Genomic DNA, 27191 nt, shown 5'->3' with positions numbered 1-27191 from the left:
CGAAATCGAGGCAATGACCTTGGAAGCAGCACAGCATTATTCAAGCTGTAATATTTTAAGATAAATATAAAACTGATTACATATATGAATATCGCTCATGTATGTATAACAGTTGCATGAAAAGAATAAGTTAACGTAAAAGATTTTTGTTGTTTACCATTTATTGTTTAAAGACAGAGCACGAGCATTTCACAGACAAAGGCAGTCTTTTCGCTCCCCCTTGAACCAAACTCTGTGGCTGCCGCTGCCGTGACATGTAAGAGATTGATTACTCACACATTTAAGATGTATGCATGACATGGACTATGTCATGCTTAGCCAGGTCATAGTGACTATAGCTTGAAGGTTACTGTGCAAAGCAAAGAGACATCAGCTTTACACACTGCACATTGGAAATGCATACAATAGCATGTAACAGTGCTCTGCTGAACAAAAAGGCAGAAATTCTGCAACCTTTTTATCTACAAAGACAGAGCCTTTGCTTCCAGCATCTGCTTGCACTCTAGAGATGTGCCTAAAGAACTGGCCCCATGATTACTATTTAGTGTTCCACTAGTCAATATACCTTTTCATTGATATGTTGAAGAATGTGTATTACATTTGTTAGTGCTGTTAGACAGATTCACGAGCTGTGCCAGTTGTAATTTTACCTCTAGAAATCACCTGGACAAAATACATTGTCTTCAATATGAAGTGAAGTATCATTCTTGATTACCAATACATTTTTTACAGGTCAGGCTGTATTGAGACCTAGTACATAGACTGAGCCAGTATAAATAATGTCGGTGGCATATATGCAGTGCTCAAATCAGATGCATGATATTGGGGTTTGTATGCCTTTGGGATCATGATGAGGACAGGCAGCATGGAATGCTATATGCGCCATGGCTGTTTACTGTTTGCTTATGAGGCGTATGAAAAACCAAGTGGTTATGTGCCTTTGCTCTGGAAGGCCACAGTATAAGGTGGAACCGATGGAGAGGCATACTCAATATTTTGGACCGAAATCAGTTGCAAATGTCAGAGAACACTATGAAGCACCCATACGAAAGTAAAACTGGTGCTTCCCGATTGTGACTTTACTAACATCTTGATATGTGTTCAGTCATTTCTGTAGTCTAAATTAACCCACATAGACTGGCTTTACAATTGGCTCTATTTTCAGGTGCTCATTGGCTGAAACATAAGATTGGACGCTATGTTTCTACAAAGCCTTCAGGTGTTGACTGGTTGAGGCATGAGATTTGATGAAAAGTGTTTACAAAGCCCTTAATATTAAAATTTTCAGTCATATATCTAGTTGCTACTGCAGGTTATCTATCCACTTCTTCAAGTGGATAACAAGTTCCGCTTTCCAGTTCCACTTTGAGCACAGATTTTAACAAATGCAAAAAAACCTTCCTTCCACTCTGTGCTCAATGGCCTAAAAAAATTCTCTCCATTGGTGCCTGTAAGCACAGAAATAAGGCTGCCATTGAAATTCATTTTCCAGGTACTATTGGTACAAGTTATTCTATTGTGGTAAATTGAATTCAGTTTATTTCTTCTAGATGTGCACACAATCTTGAAATGGTGACGCGGGTGAAAACTACTACTTGAATAGGACTGTGCACCGAATTTGCAGTTAATTTTTTTAAATCCTTCTAATAAACCACAAAATGAAAAGCTGGCATAAAGAAAGACTAACTCTACAGAATAGTAAGCAATGTATGCAAACTGCAATAAAAAGAGGCAAAATACAGAAGCATCCTTAAGAAACTGCATGTAGACAGTACAGTATAAAACAAAACTGTATACTGCATAGCTGCGATTGTAACTAAAAGCCCCGCTGGCATTATAAACGGTATAAATAAAATAGGTATAAAAGCACAGATTATGTGGCAATATTTGTTGTCTAATTTTTTACACTGCACAGGAGGAAGTGAGTAATGTATAATGAAAAGAAACTTGAGGAGGTCAGCAACCTTTGCTTACACATAGTGTTCTGTGCTAACATTGGCAGCAATCACTGCAGCCATAGGAACAAGGCAAGACTAGCACAAGTTCATTTTAGCACTAAGAAAATATGACATAAGGGTGACAAGCGTATAGAATATACAGTAGCCGTGCTTTGTGGTTACTGCAAGCAAACCTGTAATCTCAAGCAATGCTACAGAATAAGATGAAATGGTAAGCCTTTAAGTGTGTGCGTAGCATGCATGCGTATGTTTGCACATAGCTTTACTTTACAGTGATATTTCTGGCCTTTTCTTGACAAGTAAAAATAGTAAGGGTGAATGTAATGGTGATTCTCTTTTCAAAACCACAAGGTAATAGATAACATTGCTAATTACTAAGTGGTGTCATTACCTTTTATAACTAAAAGTTTCAGAAGGGATTTGGTTGCTGACTAGTAACATTTTCAACCTAATATAGCTACTTTTGTTGTTAGTTTGCTTTTCGAAGAACACAATGCACTGTATCAACAAGCATCAGAAACTGGGAAAAGGCCATGTTGAAGTTGGGCGAAAGAACATCGAGGAAAAAGAAGGGCAGCTGTGGCTTGCATCTTTCACTGGCATCCTTTGCTGTGTATTGAAGTTTGCCTCTTTTCATTTTATTTAACTCTGTATGCATTCTTGTCTGTGTGCAATTGGCCAAGTAACTGGGGGACTATTAACAAGACACACTTTGAGGCCAATGTATGATGATGTGGGTGAGTATACAGTGTGCATTACAAGTACACATACACACTGCTTCCTGTAATTTGTCCTGTCATCACCTTGGGTAAATTTCAAAGATCTTGATGCAAGTGCACTGTAGGGATACCTGGTGGCTAAACAAAAGAGGAAACTGTGTGAGGAGAAAGGAAAATAACAAGAATTGCTTCCCCGTGCAGTGGAATTTATTCTTTTCTACTGACCTTGTCCTTTAGCAGTAATTTTTTTGCCAGCACCACAGGACATATGTTAATGTGTTGTGTAAAAGTATTCACGGCAGGTTAAGTCGACTTATTTTGCAATCAACAATTTCTGTTCCATGCAACGCAGTGTTGTAAGCGTCTTGCAGACTTTCCAGACAGAAATGCCCTTCTTGAGTCCCACAGTTTCAAAACACACAGCTTCACTGTTTGTCTCATTTCCATAACTAAAAAAAAAGACCCTGTTAATATGGACGTGAATGACTCTTAATACGAGCAGTTTTCCTGCAGATGAAACTTTCAATGCATTTACACTTCATTGACATGGAAGTTTGGTACTTGGACAATAAACAAGAGCCTATTGGAGCCTTGTGACCCATGTATTCTTCATTAATATGCACGGCAATGCTTGCAAACAAAATCGGCACTGTGGTAGCAAGGTTTATATTGTAGAGTGTGAGGTCTTTCAAGGCTCTTTCGTTTCAGTAGGAAAGTAAAACAGAATGAATGACATCGGCTGTTACTCTGTGAAACTTTCATCATACCGTTCCACTGTGGACAATATTTTGTGAACCCATGAACTGTGAGGCAAATTGAATCCTTCCGATCACCACTGCCTGCTCCCAAATCACTTCTCACCTAGGCACAGTTCGCTTGCCTTGGGATCACCATGGCGTGTTTTTGTTGTGCTCATGGGGTCTCGTCAGCTACAAATTAGTAGCGCTTAAGTAGAGTTCTTGAGTGCTTACATGGCCACCACCGTAAATTTGAATTGGCCTTTGCTCGCACGGTTCGTAGCTGCCACCACATTGTCTGTCCACTTTTCTGACTTTTTTAGTATGCCTTCGCTGATTTATCTAGATGTTTCTACGCCGAATTTAAGTTGAGCACTGTCAAATGAACGCGCATTCATAGTTCGACGATTGATGAGCACGATTGCTACTATAGACGAAGCCATTTTGCTTTACTGTTTTGTGGGTGCAAGTCAGCCCAATAAAGAGCTATTAGTTGCAAAAGTAGCACGCACCGGTCCCATTGATGGCAAGGTATATGAGTGCAGTGAGGATAAAAGACAAGAATCTGCATTGGCGACATTCACCAGGCGTTAAAATCATGAATGCTGAAAGAAACATTCAAAAAGGAATGATATGACGGTTCGGGCATGTATACAATACAGAAAAGAGCTACAAAAAAAAATCTAGTGGAGCCTGAACCAGCGCAACCCGGGAAAGATAACAATTATGGAAGAAGGTCTACCAATGATTAGCCTCAAACCAATGCAAGCTCTCTTTTGCCTTCCACTACATTCCCCTAAAGGAAAATTAAAATGAAATATGTGACAGATGTGTGAAAAGGAAATGGAGACTCAAGGTGTTACCTGAAGAGAAAAACAGCTCACTCACAACTGATTGATTTCTTGGATGCAGTTCAGTGCTATAACATGCAAACTAAAGCATGAGGATTTCGGCATGAAACATGTATAGCTATTGGCAATTTCTGTGTGGGAATAGAGCCAGGGTAATTAGTTCCCATGATGGCAATTAAAGTATTTACATTAGCTGCAGTTTGCCATGTTGTTACTACATGTTTGTTGCACGGGGCTCTCTTTGTGCTGCTGCTTTATGAAAGCACTGATGTTGGTTAAATGCAGTTTATTTTAATCTGAGAAATGTTTGTGCAATAAAACACGTTATTTTAATCCTAGAGTTCCTGAAATCAATACTTAGCATATTGTGTGATGTACTTAAAACAGAAGGTGGCTGTGACATTAAAACAACTAAAAGAAAAAAAAAACAAAAGACTATGCAGTGTGTTATATACCAGGTGTCCTAGCTTTCAGAAAATCGATGTGCCCTAGCTCAGTGAAATAATCCAGCTGTGGGCTGTTGAAAGTTGCCTGGCCTAGGCTGGCGTTTCATTATTTAACCTTAAAATGATTAAGACTATATAGTTAAAATTTAAATTATTGGTTTCAAGAACAATTAGTATCAATAAGCAAGTAGAAAACTGTTTTCCAAAACAGCTGACAGAAATGTTTGCACCAAGGTGCCTTCTATTTTGCATAACTTTTTTTTTCTCCGTCTTGAACGGCAACAAACCCAATAAATAAAGTGTCTGCATGACAGCAATTCCTCTTCAATGTCCCGAAACGTGGCTCGGACAACAAAATTGGCTTTTGTCAGAAGTGCTCTCCATGGTGTGGCTTTGCATGATGTGGCTTTGCATGATGTGGGCGATTTGGAAGCCAGCTATGGAAATCATGCCATGAAGCAACCATTGCGGGCAGCTGCTTTTCAGCACTATCTGCAACTTTAGAGCTGATGCTTTGCTCCTGGGGCCAATAAATAAGTCACTAATTAGTTTTTACTGCCTGCAGAAAAACCATGGCAATGGAAAGCCACTGGAGACTAGGGCAATCAACTCCGAATAGCTCTCGGTTGGTTTCACTAGCCTAGACCAGTCTACCTAATTTAAGGTTTGATTAAATTTAGCCGGGATACTTGGTATGCATGGTTTGCTGGCATCTCTTGGGGTCAGCTTCAAGTGAAACGGTGATGACGCAGCTGTGGTCTTAACTGATATGGTGGAAGCTGTCCTGTAGTCTCTTATCAGATGCTTTGTATTGGAAGGGGGTGCATGCTTCTGGGATCATGATGAGAATAAGCAGCATTTTGAGGTCAGTGGTTTGGTTTGGTTTGTGGGGTTTAACGTCCCAAAGCAACTCGGGCTATGAGAGACACCGTAAAGGAGGACTCCGGAAATTTCGACCACCTGGGGTTCTTTAACGTGCACTGATATCGCACAGCACACGGGTGCCTTGTTTTTCGCCTCCATCCAAAAGTGACCGCCAAGGCCGGGATTTGATCCCATATCCTTGGGAACAGCAGTCGAGCGCGCCACCCCAGCGGGGACTTTGCGGCCAATGAGATGAGATGGCTAACTATAATGTGCATTACAAGTACACATACACACTGCTTCCTGTACTTTCTCCTGTCGTGACTAAGTAAATTCTAAAGGGCTTGATCCCAGTGCACTGTGGGGATAGCTCGTGGGAAAAGAAAAGAGGAAACTGCATGAAGAAACAAGGAGAACAAGAATTGCTACATAGTACAATTGCATTTATTCTTTCCTACTGTCCTTGTCCTTTAGCAGTGTTTTTGCCAGCTCCACAAGACCCATATTAATGCGTTGTGTAAAAGTTTTAAAAACAAGTAAAGCCGACATATTTTCCACTGAACAAATTTTTGTTCCATGAAACACAGTGTTGCAATTATCTTGCACACTTTCCAAAGAGAAATGTCCTTCTTGTGTCCCACAGCCTGGCTGTTTGTGTCATTACCATAACTAGAAAAGAAATAAGTTCACATACACAGCTCGTTAAAATGTATTTTTGTGACCCATGTAATTTTCATTAACAAGCACAGCAATACTCGCAAACAAAACTACCACTGTGGTACCGAGGTTTCTATTATAGTGTGTGAGGCACACATGTGACCTTAGTGTCAACAAGTCAGGTGTTGCATCCATGCCTCACAGCTTTCATAGTGGATCAACATCACCATTATAGAACCAATACCTATGTGATAATGCTCAACACACGATGAAAAGATAAGGTAATGAATCTTTGCAAATGTGGTATGAGACCATGCACAGTGGTGGCCATACAGCAAATGTAAACTGATATGTGAGAAAACCCAGTTGATCACTTTGCAAGGTGCAAAAAATTTAGGCGAGCAGCAAATGCAACAAAGACTAAAAAAATCAGTATTGCATTCTACATTGTAAGATTTGCACACGTACATCATCGATATCACTCAGTAGGCAAGTAATCATGGGCGTCACAGCAAAATGGAAGCAGCAAATAGGCACAGACATGAGCATCGACATCTGATTTTGATGGCATCGAAAATATCTCAATTGGTACCTCTTAGCAAAGAAATGCAGCTGAACAGCTACTCAATACCATTGAAACTGAGTTGGCATGCAGTCTGGCGAGAGTAGAGCTGTCAAAGCAACAAGTATGGGATGTAATGTGTGCAACTCCATAACAGCATCATGTCAGTATAAAGCCTACATACATCATTTGTCTAAGCAGTTGTCCAATGAACTTAATTCATCCAAGTTATGCAGGAAGAAAGCAGATTGTAACCACAATAATTTCTTCAATTGTTTTCTTTCTTTTTAACCAAATATGTTTTCATGCTCAACATGCCTTAGGTACACCAAAGTGTCCATATCATGAGGCACAGTTGCATATGGTGCGCTTTTTTTTAATAAGCATAACCTCCCGCCATACTGTACTTTTTTTTTTGGCATCGCGTCTAAATGTTTTTTTTTTTTTTAAGACCTGATGTGGTAATAAAGTGTTTAGCCCATCACATACAGAAGTGTTCAGTCGACCGATTCATCGCACAGATACTTATTGCAGACATAGGTGCACCATAGCTAGCAGGAAATAAAAATAAACAGGAAGGTACTCTCAAAGTGACAGCTGCCGTGAAATTACACGATATTTTCACAGTTTGCACAGTGCCGTCGAGCACCCATATCAGCACAAAGCGCAAACCGCGGAATAGTGGCATATTAGTAGCCCGAAAGCCGTGCGGCTAACGTTGTCGAAGGGCTCGGCGCTCGCACGGGAAGGGCTCGGCAAGCACAGCACATACACGGACCGCGATCAACACAGGCGATCGACACATCGCGGAAACAAAGTCGTGTGCTCGTATCTGTTGCGGTCACTGCGACCAGTGGAACGGGTGCCAGACTAGCTGTCACCAAGTTAATTTCAGCATTAGGAAAACACAGTGTGTGACGAACTTTGCAAACATGGACAGTCCTCTTCTAGGTGGCAGTCGCTCAAGTCGTAAACACTTTCGCAACACATGCACGGGCACTTTTCGATGCGCTGAGGAGCCGATTCGTGCGCATGAAAATCACCGTGAAACTGTTGCTGGCTGTCGGCCGTGAAGATCCTCGCGGCTAGCGATAATCACAAACACATCGTGACACCGGTGCGACCTAGTACACTTCGCCGGTTGGAAGATCACTGTCTTCAGCTCAGCGCAGATAACAGTGGCGCATATAATCCGACTTGAGGGGAAATCACAGTCGATAGGAACACTAGTAAGCAATGCGCAAAGTATATTGGTTTTTGCGGCAGAGCAACAACTACCATCTACGCTTCGCTCGTCGCTTCGCTATCACCGCTGGCGGCCATATTGCCTGGCAAGATCGGGGAGGAGGAGCCAGAGACGTCGCCTACAGCGCAACCAATAGCTGCAATCCGGTCGCCTTGCTGATCAGCACGTGCGGGCAAAAAGTTGAGATTGAGTCAACTTTTCTGCGGACGACGGATGCGGGTGTGCGCTATTGTATGCCTGCCGAACCGGTCGTCTCGGTGCGGCCGCATGCGTGCGGAGCGGGTCAAAAAAGCAACCGTACAGCGGCCTTAACGAACTTGCGAGATCCCTTCGGACGCCTTGCACGATGGAGTCTATGGCTGCAGGAGTTCGACATGACCATCGTGTATAAGTCTGGACGTCAGCACGACGCCGACTGCTTGTCCCGTTCATCCGTCGAGGCTGCGCGGGAAGACGAAGAACCAGACTTCCCCCTTATCGCAGCCGTCGACGCACTCACTGTTTCGCAGCAGCAACGTGACGACCCGGCTCTTGCACCACTTATCGATTTTCTTGAAGCGCGCACTAGAGAAGTTCACTGTCTCTTCGCCAGAATGCATTCGTCGTTTTGCGAGCGAAACAGTTTTATACAAGATCAATTTCGCTCCGACGGGAAGAGATTATCTCCTCGTCGTACCAGTCTCTTCGCGAAGACATCTTGCAGCCACATCATGACGAGCCCACCGCGGGTCACCTGGGGTATGCTCGAACTCTGGCCCGAATTAATTAGAGTTATTACTGGCCAAACCTTGCGGCCACAGTACGACATTGCGTGCGAATATGCCATGATTGCCAGCGACGGAAAACACCGCCTGTGAAACCGGTCGGTTTACTGCATCCTGTTCAAGTGCCAAGATACCCATTTGAACAAGTTGGCATGGATCTGTTGGGTCCTTTTCCAAATTCTGATTCGGGCAACAGGGGGATAATTGTCGCTACAGATTACCTCACGCGTTACGCTGAAACGAAGGCCCTCCAGCGCTGTACGGCAATCGAGGCAGCGAAATTTTTCATCGAACGCATCGTCCTGAGGCATGGCGCCCCGAGTTAAATAACGGACCGAGGCACTGCTTTCACTGCCAAGCTACTGGAATCGGTCATGCAGCTGAGCGGCACTACCCATCGCAGGTCAACCGCCTACCATCCACAGACTAATGGCTTGACAGAACGTCTGAACAAAACTCTCGCCGACATGATGTCCATATACGTGGATGTTGAACATCGGTCTTGGGATGACGTCCTGCCGTACATCCACCCAAATGACGCCATTCTCCCTACTGTAGGGCCGCGAAGTTTCGACGATGCTGGCAGCCATGTTGACCCATGACGGCCGTGACCTTGAAGTTGGCGCCGAGGAGTTTACGCAACGCGCAGAAGAAGCGCGACAGCTGGCGAGGGCACGCATCCGGACCCAGCAAGGTCGAGACGCCCAGCGTTACGATCACCGCCACCGTGTAGTGACTTTCGAACCGGGCGACAGTGTGTGGCTCTGGACTCCGATCCGCCGTCGTGGACTATCCGAGAAACTTCTGAAGCAGTACTTTGGCCCATACAAAGTGCTTCGTAAGCTGAGTGACGTCACGTACGAAGTGCTTCCGGACGGCTTTACGCCCCCATCACAGAAGCGGAAGTGAGGGCGGAGATTGTAAGACTTAAAACGAAGTCGGCTCCAGGCCCTGACGGAGTAACGAACAAAATGCTCAGGAACCTAGATGATGACTCCATTGGGTATCTAACGGAGTATATGCAGGAATGTTGGGAAAAGGGCGAGCTCCCACAACAGTGGAAGACGGCAAGCATTATTTTAATACCGAAACCAGGGAAGCCTCCTCAACTAGCAAATTTACGACCAATTTCCTTTACCTCATGCTTGGGTAAATTGATGGAGCACGTCGTCCAGACCAGACTGATGAGTTTCATGGATCAGGGTGATCTGTGGCCACATGAGATGGTCGGGTTCCGTCCTCACTTGTGTACGCAGGACGTCATGCTCTAAATCAAACATGACATAATAGACTCAAAGTCTAAAGATGCGAAAGCAATTTTGGGGCTCGACCTCACGAAGGCTTTCCACAACGTAAAACATGAGGCGGTCCTGGAAGGGCTGAACAAGATTAATGTAGGTACCAGGACATATCGGTACATCAGGGACTTTCTGACGGGTAGAATGGCCTGCATGAAGTTCCAGACGCTGGAATCCCCCGCAATAGAGCTAGGGAGTAAGGGTACGCCCCAGGGATCAGTGCTGTCTCCCCTACTCTTCAACGCGGCTATGAGGGAACTCCCCGAGCAATTGGCAAAGCTCGAAGGAATAAATTTAGTATATATGCGGATGATATCACCCTTTGGGTCAACCGGGGAAGTGATTCGTGCGTCGAAAACCTGCTCCAAGCCGCCACCGACATTATAGTCGATTACGCGGCAGAGAGAGGCCTAGCGTGCTCGCCGCAGAAATCAGAATTGTTTATATATAATCCGAAACACTTAAGGTGCAAGGCACCGTCGGAGATCAAAATTAAAGTGGCGGGTAACGAGGTACCAATAGTCGAGCAAATCAGAATCTTGGGCTTGATTCTCCAGTCACACGGACATAATGGCGAGACCATCAAGAGGCTGGAGAATAACGCGATGCAGACCCTGAGCCTAATTAGGCGGGTGGCCAACAGAGGCCGAGGGTTAAAGGAAAAAAATTTGATGAAATTGATACAGGCCTACATCTTCAGCCGAGTGAGCTACGCAACGCCGTATCTAGATTTGAAAGCGGTGGAAAAAGAAAAAATTGAGTCTCTAATGAGAAAATGCGTAAAAAGAACGCTGGGACTGCCCATATGCACATCCACACAGAGAGTGATGGCTCTAGGGGTACACAACACATGGGCAGAACTTGCGGAAGCGGTGCGAACCTCTCAAATTGAGAGACTTAGCACCACGAAGACAGGAAGAGTCATTTTGACGAAAGTTGGAATAAATCCGGATAGGGGTCCCACGGTCAAGGTGGAGGTAGCTAGAGAAGTCAGACAAAATTTGGTGATTCCCCCGCTGCCCAAAAACATGCACCCGGAATATAACAAAGACAGGAGGAAAAAACGAGCCGAAGCATTAGAAATTAGATTCGGCGAAATTTCGGAACATGAAGTGGCCTATGTAGACGCGGCAGGAGGTGGTGGCAGTTTCACGGTAGCAACGGTCGTCAGCGGCCGGAGCAATCCCGTGACAGCTGCCACTTTGCGCGGGCGGAGCATAGAAATAGCCGAGGAAACTGCGTTCGCGTTAGCTTGCGTCGGAACGGAAGCGAAGTTTGTCATCAGTGACAGCAAAACTGCCATACAAAATTTTAGCAAGGGCAGGATCTCGCCCTTAGCAGCCAGAATCCTAGGCCAGAAAAAGTTGGATAGGAAAATTCAAATAATTTGGACTCCTGCGCACGAAGCCGTCCCCGGCAACGAGGCGGCCCACAAGCTGGCTCGAGATCTCTACCGCCGAGCCGCTACAGGGCCACTTGATGACCGAGGAAGCGGACAGCGCTTGCTAAAATATGGGGAGATCACGCAGCACTACAGATTGGATCGTAGATTGGTACCCCCACCAGACCCGAAATTAAACAGCAGACAAGCAGTGGCGTGGAGGCGACTGCAAACTTATACATATCCGCACCCGGTTATGGCGAACCACATGTTCCCTGAGGCTAGGAGTGTGACAAGTGCAATCTTTGTGGAGCGAGAGGGACCCTCGACCACATAATATGGGAATGCCCGTATTCTCCCAGAAGGACGAACAATATAGGCTGTAGAGACACCTGGGAGACCCTGCTGCGCAACCTGGACCCTGAGCTCGAGCTCCTACTCGTCCAACTAGCTGAAGAGGCTGCTGGGACCCAAGACCTCCCGGCCTGCCTCTGAGGCGGCGGCACCGGCCCCTTGACCTGCGTGTCGGGGTGTGGGTAGATCACCTTATCTGTTGGACATTAGAGTTTAGTCCATCCATCCATCTATTACTCGCCGCCAGCAGAAACCGGAGGTTGTTCACGTCGTGCGCATGAAGCCGTACTTTTCGCGAGAAACTTAGCGCACTCCCTATCTTATGTTTCTTGCTTTATTTTTTTCCTCTCTCTGCTTTCAAATTCATCAAGTTGACATGTATTTTTTTAGAGAGGGGGTTAATGTAGCGTGTGTAACAGCAGCCACTAGGCGGCTACTCATCGCGAGTCTCGTGCGCGGACTTGAAGTGGCCTCGTGGCGTTCGATTCGAAGAGGCTGAAGTTTGCTGCTGTATCTCGGTGCTCTGAACCTGTTCTCCTGTGCCTGCTAGATCAACCCCCCTTAAAACCAACCTTCTGGTTAAGGGCCTAAACGGCTACGTGACAATATGACCCACTTTGTTTTATTACAGTTTAATTGCAATTTATTTTATTTTAACCATGCATCTTTTGATGTGATCCAGCCAGTTATTGCCCAGAGAATAAAATGCTCGTGTCGTCCGCTACAATATGTATGGTGCATTTGGGATGTTCACCATGATGTTTGTCGGTGATATGAAGAAATAATGCTGAACCCAGGATTGACCCCTGATGAACACACAGTTTAGGACGAGACACAGAGTGCGAGATTCATGTGGAAACGAACTACTTTGGAGTGCTGAGGTATTTTATTTTCGAACAAAGCATAATAATAATTGAATCGAAAGCTTTTTTTTTTTATTCCAAAAATAATCTTACCTGTCAAAACATGTTTTTCAAAAATTCTGAATTGTGTGGTCTTTTGCATACAAAAGTGCCTGTTGTGCAATTTTTTTTTTTGTTCTTAAAACCAAATTGCTCGAAAAAGGCTGCTTAGATTTTCGCCAGGTTTCCTGCTAATCTGCTACTTGGCCCCCGCTCATGTATTTTAGAAAGTACAAGAAGGACTGAAACACTCCTATGGCTATTCAAGTTGTAATTTGCGCTTCCAAGGCTGCTCCAAAGCTTGCGGTTTCGTAAGCGGAGGATTCGCTAGTCGATAAAACGAGGTTGGAGATATGTCAAAGGAGGCAATATATGCACTCCGCTTGCGCATTTGATCTCTGTAGTAAATATATGATATCGACTATCCCGTTTGGGAATGTTAGGTAGAGAAATTCGGTGGGAATACTCACATTTATCGAATAAGACACTTGCACTGTACGCCCGAGCGTAGAAAATGCGAGTTAAATCAGATGGCTATTTCTCCTCCTGACAGTGATATACTATCAATAACTACTGACTGGGGATAGTTCGCTTTTGAGCAGGTCCGATGTTATTTAAACGTTTTGCAAAGCAAGAAAGGGCCGGCTATTTGCACACGAAGTGATTTTGCTTAGCTTATATTGCGGAACTGATTTAGGTTTTCAACATGTTTGCATTTTTTGTTTTAATAAATGACGCAAGCAACTTGTTACGGTCTTCAATGCCTACGATGTTATAAATGTATAATTTTATAAAAAAAATATCCTGTGATACTGTAAGCTACCATTAGAGGTCAGAGAGTACATGTAAAATGCGCTTCACCCCATTTTTACTCTAGTGATTTCACTTTCGTGTTCCGGATGGAGATGTATTTGCTCACAACTTTCCAGGCTTCATTGCCCATCGTAAGTCGCTCTCTCGGAGGCAGACTAAGCAACGCTACAAGGAAAGGCACAAATCAGCTGAATAATGTGGGATTTATAAGGCCATGTATTATCGTCAGGTTCTGGCACATACAGTAAACCATAGATGGGGTAAATGTACTTCTTATTGCAAATCGCATTGTGCAACAGCAATGGCAAATTCGTGCGTATAAGCAGCGCGATGAGTCTAAATGCATACTCCGTCGGTCGTGTTGCATACGGTATACAACAGCGGCATTTAGCCACGCAGCAGTCACATGTCCAGCTCCCGGCATAGGCCTCGGCTCATCAAGGCCCAGACGTCCTGCCAACAGCCAGTTTCGGCAGCCGTAGCAAACTCTTGCTGAGTGCTGTACAGCACTCCCCTCTCTTTTCCTAGGAACACCGAAGACACTGCAGATGGTAGACGCACAGCAGGCACACCAGGTCGGAGGCATAAGGGTAGCAGCCAGGATGAAACCAAGATGCGCCAAGTTCTTGGTTGACGCCACCGACGCAGGATGGTCCATGTGTTGCATGTGTGTCAACAGCAAATCATTCGGCAACAACCTGGATGATAGCTTTCAGCATCTCTTCCAAATCCCCCGCGCCGACTCGTTCCTAAGCCAGGACGAGGCCCAAAACGCTCACCTTGCACTGAGCCATTGAGACGGGGAACTCTTGCTGTCCCGGTACGGAGAGTGCACATCTCGTTGAAGCCAGGCAACCACTCTCTCCGCGGTAGCCACGCACAGCGCGCCAAGGGGCCGCTCCGGGACGACCGCGGCTGTCGCAGCACAAGCCTGCAGGGCTGGTGCTGAGTAATACCAGCAGGATGCGCAACAGCCGGCTCCAGTAGGCCAGGCGCGCTCCGCCTGAGGACGCAATGCTGGACTTGCGAATCACCCCGGATGGTAGCGGATATGGGTCCGCTGTTGTGCCTGGCGATAAAGTTGCCATCCGCGAAGTCTTCTTGGCCGCCAGTTGCGGTTGGGAGGTCGCCGAGATGCCGTCTTCTTTCGAAAGGCAGGAAGATAAGACGGAGTCACTGTTGTTCAGCGGTGCAGTGAAGTAGACCTTAGAGATTGAGAACTCTTCGAAGCAAAAACAGTACGTTCGCTCCCCGGTGGTTCGCTCGTTGGCTAGCCTGGAATGAAGACACGTGGCCGCGTGGTGCGAGACCGTGCAACGAACTATCTTCATCCTTCTCTTCGTCGAAATTCTACGAAAGGTCGCTCGGATGCCTGTCCAGCGATCTCTTTGAGCAATGATTTCTCAGAGCTTGAATTTTGTTTTTCTTGTAATGGTTGTGCTTTTGTGCCGCGGTATATCCAGAGATTAACCATCTTGTGCCGCATTTTAGACATTTTAATGCGAAGGCGTTAGTACCTCCGTGTGGAAAAAAAATTGTCCGTCGGCGTCGACCGCCTGGAGTTTCGCAGTCGGTAGGTCGGAGCGTTGTAGGTCGGAGGTGAAATGCCCCACCGGTGCCCATTTTTCCTTCACTCACGGAAGTCACCGGAAGTGTGATTGGTCGGCAGGTAGAGTAACCTCACGTCATCAGATGACATGGTCGAGGAGGTACAATGAGCTGCCGAGACTGGAGCAGCTCTTTTCATATAAAGATGTGAGATGGGAATCGAACACATGTTTTAGCACTCCCGTTTGAAGCTTCGCAGTCTCGAAAATCATGAGGATGCCCTAGGAGGTGGCATAGGGACGTATGATCATCACATACAGCTCGAAACATTCGGCAGGACGAAATGTAGCGATCCAACGAGGTCTATGTTTCCTTATGGTGCTGAACTGTGACGTCACTCGTTGCCATAAAAACTCTGATGCCAGCCTCCTCACTGGTTACCATAGCAACTGTGACGCTAGCCGTTATTGAACCATAAAGTGCGAGTGGAACGACGGCATGCACAAGATACGGGGGGGGGGGGGGGGGGGGCAAGTGCCCTGTCCTTCTGCTTCTTTAGACCCGCTCCTCCGCACGTATGCGGGCGCACGTTTTCTGTCCGCTTGCAGACGTGGTGCGGAAGGGGTGTTGTACGATCGTTTTGCTGACTGCCGTTCAGCCGGACGGTTTCAGCGTCCCGATTGGCGCGCCCGGGCATCGCCTTCGGTCCAATAGCATGCTCCCTCAAATGATGGATGGATGGATAGAATATAGGAGCGTCCTCTTTGAATCGGGGTAGTAGCAGTAGCTATCATGCTCATTTTTCTCCCTATATCTTAATTATTGATTTAGAATGGTTAACTAAACCATCATTCTATTCATTAAATTTTTGTTCCTACATTACTAACATTGTCACAGTGGTTACGGCGCTTGACTACTGTTCCCAAGGATGCGGGATCGAATCCCGGCCTCGGCGGCAGCTGTTCAGTGGAGGCGAAAAGCAAGGCGCCCGTGTGCTGTGCGATGTCAGCGCACGTTAAAGAACCCCAGGTGGTCGGAATTTCCGGAGTCCTACACTACGGCGTCTCTCATAGCCTGAGTCGCTTTGGGACATTAAACCCCACAAATCAAATCAATCACTTCTCTGCTTTTAAGCCACCAATCTTCCAGTCGTTTTTTGCTAGTTTCCACCGCCGGTTTATTCACCCGGCCACTGTTATCTATCTCTAAACCCCAGAGCTTCAGGAACAGTGATTGCGCCTGCATCAACTTCCGGATGGATACCATTACATTCGAGTGTAATATGGTCAATTGTTTCACTGGAGTTTCCACATACAGCACATGCGTCATCTCCATTGTTAAATTTCTTTTTGTAGCTGCGTGTTCTAAGGCACCCTGATCTAGCTTCAAAAAGTAGGGCACTGCCTCTTGAGTTATCAAAGAAATCTTCCTTCCTGATCTGCATTTTCCACTTTGGGTATAATTCCACACTCTGTTTCTTTTCCATCGAATTTATCCAATTTTTACCTTCTGTGTTTTTCACCTGTTGCTTAATGCTCTTTATTTCTCCGTCCTTGTGACTAGCATACTTACTAGTTAGTTTCCTAGTTCTTTTCCTCCATTGTGAGTCAACGCTTTTTAAGTACAGGTATTTAAATACTTAAGCTGCCCATCTGTTACTATCCAATTTCCTCACGCGTTCCTCATATAATATTTTACTCTGAGCTTCCCGTACTTCGAAGCTGACATTCAAAGCTGGCGCGCAGCCCGTGCTGCAGGGTGCTACCGATTTCGGCACCTCGGCGCAGTTCGCTTGCCTCGGGATCACCATGACGTGGTTTTTGCAGTGATCATGGGCTCTCGTCAGCTGCCAAATGAGTAGCGCTTCACTACAGTTCTAGTGTGCTTATATGGCCACTACCGTAAATTTGAATTGGCCTTTGCTCGCACGGTTTGTAGCTGCCGCCGCATCGTCTGTCCACTTTTCTGACTTTTTTAGTATGCCTTCGCTGATCTATTTAGATGTTTCTACGCCGAATTTAAATTGAGCACTGTCGAATGAACGTGCATTCATAGTTCGACGACGAGCACGATTGCTACTATTGACGCGGCCGTTTTGTTTTGTGGGCTCAAGTCAGCCCAATAAAGAGATATAGTTGCAAAAGTAGCACGCACCGGTCCCGTTGATGCCAATGTATATGTGTGCACTGAGGATAAAAGACGAGAATCTGCAATGGCGACATTCACTAGGCGTTAAAATCACGAATGGTGAAAGAAACATTCAAAAAGGAGTGATATGACGGTTGCAGCATACAGCTAAAAAAAATGTAGTCAAGCCTGAACCAGCGCAACCCGGGAAAGATACCAATTATGGAATAGAATCTGACATTGAATAGCCTCAAGTATGAACACCAAGTATGAAAACTTTGCCGGCTAACCCTATTCCACAAGTTATATTATCATTCCGTCTTACACAGCAAATTTTTTTCAGACACCCTATTACATATCGCATCGCATTGATCATCCCTGCAAAGTAGCCATCCCTTTATGAAAAACAGATTCTTTCTTACGCTCATTTGTTCCCCGTACTTCCAAAGAATGGAACGATGTTCCTAATGAAATTATATCTATTACTGATACAAATAATTTTCGCAAAGCTTTAACCTGCATTGTATAAGTTCTACTAGTTTTGTGTCTACTAATACAATTATTGCCAATTTCATAGCTAATATTGTATATATAGGATGTATTATTTATGTACCCGATTTTTGCAGTGTTTCTGTTTTTCCTGTATTTCTTTTTGCCCACTCCCCTCTGAAATGCCTGTACGGCCCTGAGGGTAAAGACAAATAAATAAATAAATAAATAAATAAATAAATAAATAAATAAATAAATGCAAGCTCTCTTTCGACTCCCACCCCATCCCCCTAAAGAAAAATTAAAATGAAATATATGGGACAGATGTGTGAAAAGGAAATGGAGACTCAACGGCATTACCTGAAGAGAAAAACAGCTCTCACAACTGATTGATTTCGGCATGGAACATGTGTAGCTATTGCTATGTGGGACTAGAGCCAGGGCAATTATTGCCCAGGATGGCAGTTAAGATATTTACATTAGCTGCAGTTTGTCCTCTTGTTACTACATGTTTGTTCCACAGGGCTCTCTTTGTGCTGCGAAAGCACTGATGTGTGCAATAAAACATTCGTTTAATCCTAGTGTTCCAGAAACCAAATCCTAGCATATAGTGTGATGTACTTAAAACAGAAGGTGACTGTGACATTAAAACTAAAAAAAGAGAGAGAGACCATGGAGTGTGCCATATACCAGGTGTCCTAGCTTTCAAAATGCCGATGTGCCCTAGACAAGTGAATTAATGCAGCTGCGGGCTGTTGAGAGTTGCCTGGCCTAGTTTGGTTTTCATTATTGAATCTTATAATGATTAAGACTATATACTTAGCATTTAAATTATTGGCTTCAAGAACAATTAGTATCAATAAGGAAATAGTAAACAGTCTTCCAAAACAGCTGACAATGTTTGCACCAAGCTGCTTTCTATTCTGCACAATTTTTCTTTTCATGATCTTGAAACCCAATAAAGAAAGCGTCTGCATGACAGTAATTCTACTTCAATGTCCCGAATGGTGGCTCAGAGAACAAAATCGCCTTTTGTCAGAAGTGCTCACCATGGTGCGGCTTTGCATGATGTGGGTGAGAGATTTGTGTGAGCAGCTAGTCATATGGTAGGTCGATTTGGAAGCCAGTGAATGAAGCTATGGAAACCATACCTTGATGCAAACATTGCGGGTAGCTGTTTTTCAACACTACCTACAACTTTAGAACTGATGCTTTGCTCTTGGGGCTAATAAATAAAGAAGTCACTAATTAGTTTTTGCTAACTGCAGAAAAACCACGACAAATGAAAAGCCACTGGAGACTAGGGCAATCAACTCTGAATAGTTCTTTGTTGGTTTCACTAGCCTAGACCACTCTACCTAATTCGAAGTTTGATTAAATTCAGCAGGGCTACTTGGTATGCATGGTTTGCTGGTATAAAGACGGGTAAGCTTTCCTCTTGGGGTCAGCTTCAAGTGAAACGGTCATGATGCAGCTGTAGAAGCTGAATGAGCTCCCCACCCCCCACCCCCACCCCTGAAGCCTTCTAGCAAGTAAAATATTCCACTGGTCATTTTTCAAATCAAAATATAAAGACCTTGGAAGCAGAACGCTATTATTCAAGGTACAATATTGTAAGCTAAATATAAAAATGATTACATATGAATATTGCTCACAGAACCGTTGTATGCAAAGCATGAGTTAAAACATTTAGTTTGCCATTCATTGCTCAACAACAAAGCGCATGGTATTGTTTGACAAATAAAAAGTAAACAAGGAAATTGTTGCTATGCTTTTTTGGTTAAAAGGAAGCCCTTTTGCTCCTCCTAGAACCAAACCCTGGGGCTGCCACCCCCGTGATATACAAAAGATTGATTACTCGGTACATATTATATTAACATGTCATGCTCTGCCAGGTCATATTTACTTGAGGTGTAGATTTAAGGTTGCTATGCAAGAAAAACAGATGTCCACTTTGGTCACATTGAACATTGGAAACGCATACAACAACATGTAACAATGTTCTCCTGAACAAACTAGCAGAAATTCTGCAACATTTTCATCTACGACAGAACCTTTGCTTCCGGCATCTGCTTGCACTCTAGAGAGGCCTCAAAAATTGGCTTCAACATTACTATTTAGAATTTTTTCAATATGTCTCTTCAGTGATGTCAAGAATGTATGTAGCATTTTTCAGTGCTGTTACATGGATTCAAGAGCTATCTCTAGAAATCTACTGCACAACATACAATGTGCCCAATATGAAATAAAGTGCCATCCTTAACTCCCAATGTAATATATTCCTATACAGGTTGGTAATGCATTGAGACTACATAGGTAGAGTCAGTATAAATTACGTGTGTGTCATATGCAATGCTCAAATAGCCCTGTAGTCTCTTATCAGATGATTTTATTGGAAGGGGGTGCATGCTTTTGAGTTCATGATGAGAATAAGCAGCACTTCGAGGGCAATGTATATGAGGTGGGTAACTAGAGTGTGCATTACAAGTACACATATGCATTACTTCCTGTACTTTGTCCTGTCGCCACTTCGCATAAATTCTAAAGGGCTTGATCAGAGTGCACTGTAGGGATAGCTTGTGGAAAAAGAAGAGGAAACTGAATGAAGAAACAAGGAGAACAAGAATTGCTACCTAGTACAATGGCATTTATTCTTTCCTACTGTCCTTGTCCTTTAGCAGTGTTTTTGCAAGCTCCACAAAACCCATTTTAATGTGTTGTGTAAAAGTTTTAAGAGCAGGTTAAGCCGACATATTTTCCACTCATCAAATTTTTGTTCCATGAAACAGTGTTGTAATTATCTTGCACACTTTCCAGAGAAAAATGTCCTTCTTAAGTCCCACAGTTTAAAAACACACAACCTGGCTGTTTGTGTCATTACCATGACTAAAAAATAAATGGGTTAACATATACAGCAATGCCTCATTAATATGGACCCTGTTAACATGAACGTGTACGACTCATATTACGAAGACATTTTCTGCAGATGAGTCTTGCAATGCCTTTACACTTATTAACATGGAAGTTTGCTGTTTAGACAATAAACAAGAGCCTATTGGGGCCCTGTGAACCGTGTATTTTTCATTAATATGCACGGCAATGCTTGCAAACAAAACTGCCACTGTGGTATCTAGGTTTATATTATAGTGTGTGAGGACTTTTAAGGCTCTTTGCATTTCAGTAGGAAAGTAAAACAGACCGAATTACACAGCTGTTACTCTGTGAAACTGCCATCGTACCGTTCATTGCACTGTGCACAATATTTTTGTGAACCCATAAACTGTGAGGCACACTGAGTCCTTCAGCTCACACTCTGGTTCCCAAATCACTTTTTCTTATGTTGAAATAGTTAGCAGTAAGTGACCCCTGCAAGGCTTCGCAGCTCATTTGCTAGTCATTGCACGAAATGAATTAAGTTACCCAATTAGATTGTAACCATTCTGTTATAACCTTATCCTGCAATGTGCGGAAAATCAGTTGCTTCCCCCTTCGCTTCGTGGCAACGCCGGCTTGGAAAGGAGATAAATACCTCCCCTTGGAGGAAGGAGAATCAGCGATAGGTGCGCCACCAAGACGTCTACGCGAGTCTAAGTGGGTTCCCATGAGAAGACGAGAGAGAGCTTCTGAATCCAGCCGGCAACACGAGCGGTTGCCTCCCGCCGCCTCTCCCGGAAAATGCCGAGGGATAGCGGGCACGGAGTACGCAGCGCACACGGGAGGACCCGTCGTGCATGACTGCCCGTCTTCTGGTTCCCAACAGCGAAGCGACCAGTAAATACAGCACGGTTTTGCCGCCTACCGTGGCAGACGCCGGGGTATGGCTTTGTCCGAAGAATGCGGCGCGCACAGGAGATCCCGGCCGCCATATTCACAGCGCGTGCAAATGTCCGCCACCGAAGTTCCACCCCCATTCCCGAGCCGGTGAGTCAAAAGTCCTTCTTACGTAGCCTTGCCCTTCCAAAGAAAACCTTGTTGATGTATAGCTAGCCAGCATGCTCTGTATTATTTGCAAGTGCATAAAGAGCATTAGAGTAGTAACGCTATGTCGTCCCCGTCCTTTGTCCCCTTTGTTCATCCCGCGGGCCGCTAGCGAGAACGCTGCATCTGCGGAGTGTGAGCGGGATGGAATACCGTCCCCCCATACTGCCACAATGTGGTTCTCTCGTGCAGAAGCACTTGAGCTAGCTGCCCCTCCATAGGGACAAAGGAAGATAGTCAGTTCGCGGCGTGGAGTGCCTGCCCGGACTTTTAACATTAGGCCTGACCCGACATCACTATGCTAGCAAGGCTAATATGCTTTCTTGACGGCGAGGTGAGAGGAGTTGCAGCAAGAACAAATAGTCGTGTATGTATTTGTGTGTGTGTGTGTGTGTGTGTGTGTGTGTGTGTGTGTGTGTGTGTGTGTGTGTGTGTGTGTGTGTGTGTGTGTGTGTGTGTGTGTGTGTGTGTGTGTGTGTGTGTGTGTGTGTGTGTGTGTGTGTGTGTGCGTGCGTGCGTGCGTGCGTGCGTGCGTGCGTGCGTGCGTGCGTGCGTGCGTGCGTGCGTGCGTGCGTGCGTGTGTGCGTGTGTGTGTGTGTGTGTGTGTGTGTGTGTGTGTGTGTGTGTGTGTGTGTGTGTGTGTGTGTGTGTGTGTGTGTGTGTGTGTGTGTGTGTGTGTGTGTGTGTGTGTGTGTGTGTGTGTGTGTGTGTGTGTGTGTGTGTGTGTGTGTGTGTGTGTGTGTGTGTGTGTGTGTGTGTGTGTGTGTGTGTGTGTGTGTGTGTGTGTGTGTGTGTGCCGAGACCTTTGAGAGGTGCAGCCACGAGGTCCGTACATGGAGCGCGAGACCAAGCCGTCCACGGAGAACAGCAAGCCGGAAGCGAGTGAGTGCCTCAGCCGGGATGGTGGCCCTGTTTTTCTTGTATATGGCTGTAAATATTTCCTCTTCTGTCTCTTTGGCTCTGGGAGCCAGGTGCCGCAATCGCCTGACTGGTATTGCAGCCGTGATTGCCAGAAAGCACCGGGGCACTCCGACACCGCGGGACGCAGTGGGCGCCGTTCGCTCAAAAGTTGCATTTGGATGGCAGCAAACGAGTAGGGTCACTCTGTGTTCCTTGGCGGAGATGCACATCCTCGCGGCGTGGTGTTCTAGCTATTGTCCTTAGCGCTAGAGCGAGTAGGCTTAAGGCGCTTTTTACGAGCTGCCTGTCGCACTTCGGAGGACAGGCTAATCGTGGCATACAGGATGAGCAAATATGTTTTGCTTGTTTCTTTTGTTGACCTCGCTGTAGCCGAACATCTCGTCTAACTAAAGAAAGCTAACTTCGTTCAAATGAACTTGGTATTCTTGGACTGAAAAGGCGAATCCGAAATTTCACGGAACCAGATTATTATGCCGGCAAATGAACCGCGGATGCCCGTGCTTCGTTCGGATTAACGAAACGCAGTGCGGTGCCGAATAAAATTGTTTGGCCCTCGCATTGGCCCACATTTAATCAAATGGTCATTTGCGCAATTTATTCGACCTTTTGGAGATCCGGAGGGTTATGCAGAGGTCAAGTGAAGCCACCTGGACCTGCTGCCATTGTCCATGTTCCTGCCTGCTGCCCTGCGGCCGGAATCACCGAAGCTGCGGAGTCTCACGGAACCAGTTCGGCCTAACGGGAGGGGAGGCCAACCCCATTCCTGCCAACAATGGTGCGTAAGCGGGAACAACACCCTCCCGTCACGCTGGCTTTTAGGACCTGCCGATGGACAGTGCGGGCCCCTTCACCTTGCTGCTCGTCGGATGAGTGTCTTGCCTGTGCGAGCTGCCCAGCGGTAGTTATTGCAAGCCTTATATATACCCTGCGAATGGCATCCAAGGAGCAGCACTTAACAACCATAGGTACAGTGAACTAGAATAAAGTATTCTAGTACACTGTAACCATAGGTGCACATTCAAGGAGGGAGGAATGAGGAAAACGAGTTGTCTCTCCCTTCACCCCGTGGCAACGACGGCTAGGAGAGGAGGTAAATACCTCCCCTTGGAGGAAGGAGAATCAGCGATGGGTGCGCCACCAAGACGTCTACGCGAGTCTACATGGGTTCCTGCGAGAAGACGAGCGACAGCTTCTGGATCCAGCCAGCAACACGAGCGGTCGTCTCCCGCCGCCTCTCCCGGCAAATGCCGAGGGATAGCGGGCACGGAGTATGCAGCGCACACGGGAGGACCCGTCGTGCACGACCGCCTGTCTTCTGGTTCCCAACAGCGAAGCGACCGGTAAATACCGCACGTTCTTGCCGCCTACCGCGGCAAACGCCGAAATGTGGCTTTGTCCGAAGAATGCGGCGCGCACGGGAGATCCCGGCTGCCATATTCACGGCGCGTGCAAATGTCCGCCGCCGAAGTCCCACCCCCCTTCCCCAGCCAGCGAGTCAAAAGTCCTTACGTAGCCTTGCCCTTCCAAGGAAAACCTTGTTGATGTATAGCTAGCCGGCATGCTCTGTGTAGGGGTGTGTTTATTCGGTGAACCCAGATGATTCCAGCCGCTCAGGGGAGACTCGCAGCGAAGCGTCAGGCGTGGCGAAAGAGCAAGGCAGCGAACAACTTCTTCGTCCTTGAGAGCGGCAGCACGCGACGCATGTCAGTGGTTATATCGATGAAGATTACCACACTACAGTTTCCCCCCGGGCAGAGAAGGAGCCATCCTGGCGACTCATGGTGCCGAAAGGACAGACGGATCGTAGTAGGGCTTGATTCGGTCCACATGAACTATTTCGCGTCCACGGCGACGCAAGTCCGCAGATGGCGTAACGGGCTCAACTACGTAGTTCACAGGAGATGTTTTTTGAAGGACTCGGTATGGACCGTGATACCGAGCAAGAAGCTTCTTTGACAGGCCGGCGGTTGTGGCAGGAACCCAGAGCCACACCAGGGAGTTGGGCGCATATGAAGGCGCCTCACCAGTGTCACGATGGTGTTTTTGTTGCCATTGATTTTCCTTTGTGAGCGAACGAGCGAGCTGACGGCATTCTTCTGCATACTGGGCGGCGTCCGAGAGTGGCGTCGATTCAGAAACATCAGGGCGGTAGGGAAAAAGCGCGTCCATTGTGCAGGTTGGCTCGCGCCCGTAAAGAAGAAAAAAGGGAGAGAATCCAGTGGTGGTCTGTATCGCAGTGTTGTACGCGTAGGTTACGAAGGGAAGAACGTGGTCCCAGTTGGAATGAGCGTCGTTGACGTACATGGCCAGCATGTCACTCAGAGTACGGTTGAAGCGTTCTGTCAGGCCATTCGTCTGAGGGTGGTAAGAAGTAGCGGTGCGATGAATGATGCGACATTCTTTCAGTAGGGCCTCGAGAGCGTCGCACAAGAAAACGCGTCCGCGGTCACTGAGCAGTTCCTTCGGAGTCCCGTGGCGAAGAATCAAGTTGTTGAGAATGAACAAAGCAACGTCTCTTGCAGAGGCAGAGGGTAACGGTGATGTTTCAGTGTAGCGAGTCAGATGGTCTACTGCCACAATAATCCACCGGTTTCCAGCAGGAGTAGTCGGAAGAGGGCCATAGAGATCTATGCCAACGCGGTCAAACGGACGAGCAGGGCAGGGTAACGGCTGCAACGAAACAGAGGACTTCTGAGGAGTTTTTCGGCGTTGACAAGATTCGCAAGCGCGCACGAAATGTCTTACGAAGCGGTACATTCCACGCCAGTAAAATCGCAGACGTAGGCGTGTGTAGGTTTTCAATACGCCACCGTGAGCACATTGTGGGTCACCATGGTACGCAGCACAAATGTCGGCGCGGAGATGACGCGGGATGACTAGAAGCCACTTCCGTCCATCAAGCAAATAATTGCGGCGATAGAGAAGACCGTCACGAATGGAGAAGTGGTGTGCTTGGCGGACGAGCGCTTTGGAGGAATGACCGGGAGTAGGACTTGAGAGAAAATTCAAAAGTGCATTGATCCAGGGGTCATTCCGCTGCTCGGTAGCCATGTCGATAGTTGTAAGAGTCGACATATCGTAGGCACAGACGTGGTCAGACGAATTATCTCTAGGCAATGGCGAGCGGGAAAGAGCATCCGCGTCCGTATGCTTCAGGCCTGATCGATAAATGACATGAATGTCAAACTCCTGGAGACGAAGAGCCCAGCGAGCAAGGCGACCGGATGGGTCTTTCAGAGAGGCAAGCCAGCACAAAGCGTGGTGATCGGTCACAACGTAAAACGGTCGACCATACACATAAGGACGAAATTTTCCGATAGCCCAAATAATGGCCAAACATTCCCTTTCTGTGACTGAATAATTAGATTCTGCCTTTGTCAATGTTCGGCTGGCGTATGCCACAACATACTCGCTGTAACCAGGCTTACGTTGGGTAAGGACGGCACCAAGCCCAATACCGCTGGCATCAGTGTGGATCTCCGTAGGCGCAGCCGGATCAAAGTGGCGTAGAATGGGCGGCGAAACCAAAAGGCGGCGTAAAGTGTCAAAGGCTTTATCGCAGGCTGGAGTCCAGGCGGAAAGGTCGGAGCTGCCGGCAAGGAGCTGGGTCAGAGGAGCGATGATAGAGGCGAAGTTCAAGATGAAACGTCGAAAGTAGGAGCAGAGGCCGATAAAGCTCCGAAGCTGCTTCAGGGAGGTTGGCTTCGGGAACTCTGCAACTGCGCGAAGTTTGGTGGGGTCGGGAAGAATGCCGTCCTTAGAAACTACGTGGCCTAAAATTGTGAGTTTTCGAGCGGCAAAGTGGCACTTCTTCAAATTCAACTGAAGCCCAGCGCCGGCGAGACACGTGAGGACATCCTTTAGGCGGAGAAGGTGAGAAGAAAAGTCGGCAGAAAAAACTACGATGTCGTCCAGATAACAAAGACAGGTCTGCCACTTGAGTCCACGAAGAACAGTGTCCATCAGGCGCTCGAAAGTAGCCGGGGCATTGCAGAGGCCAAAGGGCATAACGTTGAACTCGTATAATCCATCCGGTGTTATAAAGGCAGTTTTCGAGCGGTCATTATCAGCCATCGGTACCTGCCAGTAGCCGGAGCGCAAATCCAAAGAGGAGAAATACTCGGCTCCCTGTAAACAGTCCAAGGCGTCGTCGATTCGCGGCAAAGGATAGACATCTTTGCGCGTGATTTTGTTAAGCCTACGGTAATCGACGCAAAACCGGATGGAACCATCTTTCTTGGTGACCAAAACAACCGGAGAAGCCCATGGACTGTTAGATGGCTGTATGACGCCCCGGCGAAGCATGTCGTCCACGTTGTCAGCAATGACTTGGCGCTCAGAGGCCGACACGCGATAAGGACGCTGTCGTAAAGGTGCGTTTGTACCAGTGTCGATTGCGTGCGTAACGACAGACGTGCGACCCAGAGCAGTGTGAGGAAGGTCGAAGGCAGAAGTGAAGTTCTGTAGAAGAGCAGCGAGTTGATCGCGTTGTGCGGGTGGGAGATCTGCGTCAATAGCTTGTTGAAGAACATCGGGTGGTGTCGAAGCGGTCGCTGTATCGCAAGAGCTGAGCACA

The sequence above is a fragment of the Amblyomma maculatum genome, chromosome 7, assembly GCF_055883805.1.
Source record: "Amblyomma maculatum isolate TAMU_Amacu chromosome 7, ASM5588380v1, whole genome shotgun sequence".
NCBI lineage: Eukaryota > Metazoa > Arthropoda > Arachnida > Ixodida > Ixodidae > Amblyomma > Amblyomma maculatum.
This window is presented reverse-complemented; position numbering follows the sequence as displayed.